Here is a 1,294-nt window from a genome sequence, read left to right on the forward strand (position 1 = left end):
ATGCCTCTGGAATTGCTTCTTTGACCTATTCACACAGCGATCGAGAGCCTTACACTAATGCCAGAGTCCCTCTGATTTCATACTTTTCTCTGCATTGTCCAAGATTTGTAAACAAGCACAAATCCATGGGCAAAGTTTTGTAATCAAGAACACACTCTCATGTACTTGGAACATGTCTTAGCAGATTGTGATTTACAAGCAATGTTATAAGCAACACAAGTTCAAACAGGTGGTTTGTTGACAAGGGGTCATTCATCAAACAAAACCCACATGGCCCATATGGGGATCGAACCCATGACCTTCGCGTTATTAGCACCACGCTCTGACCAACTGAGCTAATCGGCCTTTCTCCGTTCATTTCGCAGTTTTTGGTGCAGCACTGAAGGGAACCTTTCCATGAAATTGTAGACTTGGTGTCAACGAGATTACGGCCACTTTTTCGACCGAGCATAGGTGAAAGTTGACACTTATTGTTCCCTCTGACAAATGGTTATTCTGTAGCCAACTTTTGAATTAAACTTCAAAAGCAAATGTGGAGAAGCTTTTGTTAAAGAGCAATTCAGTGCAGTTGTACACAGTGACGAAATCATCAATTGCAAAGTCCACTGAGCTTTATTGCTGCGAGTTACATAGTGCTGTCTATTACACCATGAAATCTGCCATAACAACAAAAATGTAATGTCTGATTCTGTGAGCCAAGGAATATAAACCTTTTAGGGACATATTTAAAATATCAGATTTTCTGCCTGAGCACAGAGTAGGCATTTTTTTCTAGCTTTAACCATACGTCCTCTTTCTTTGGAAATCTGTGTCATTGCTGCATGAATAAGCAGAAAGATTTTGAGCAATTTTTTGTCTGGGTCTAAGGGGCAATTTATTCAAACCAAAAGATGCTATTTTAGCTAGTTTGTCAAATGAACATGTCAAACCTACAGAGACAATGTGTCTAGCTACAGAGCTCTGCAAGGTTTAATTCTTGGAAGTATTTGAAGCCATAGAAAGTTATTCTGTAAGCATTGCTTAACTCAATAAAAAGAGACAGTTAGAGCCAATGGCTGCCAGATCTAACATAGCTCACATTTTATAGTGTTTGCATAGCATATCAGAATCTGCAAGAACTATTCCTGTCATTTCAGGAATAAGCTTTTTTGACTTCACAGCTAGATGAAATATTTAGGGTGGATGCAGGATTTGGTATGATCTCCTAGAGAATTGCCATTCCACTGTGTCTTCAGCTTTTGTCCGATCTGCAAACAAGTCCCACTCTAGGAGAACTAGGTCAAGTGGTAGAGTG

The 1,294-nt window shown here is 39.6% G+C and overlaps 1 non-coding gene across 1 annotated transcript; it reads right to left on the reverse strand.

The window, feature by feature from the left end:
* Window positions 1-271: 271 nt before the first annotated feature.
* trnai-aau (transfer RNA isoleucine (anticodon AAU)) lies at window positions 272-345 on the reverse strand. The gene has a single exon. It is a non-coding gene; the product is annotated as a tRNA-Ile (tRNA).
* Window positions 346-1,294: the final 949 nt, after the last annotated feature.

The sequence above is a fragment of the Electrophorus electricus genome, unplaced genomic scaffold (genome assembly GCF_041902795.1).
Source record: "Electrophorus electricus isolate QZ-2024a unplaced genomic scaffold, ASM4190279v1 Scaffold42, whole genome shotgun sequence".
Taxonomy (NCBI): domain Eukaryota; kingdom Metazoa; phylum Chordata; class Actinopteri; order Gymnotiformes; family Gymnotidae; genus Electrophorus; species Electrophorus electricus.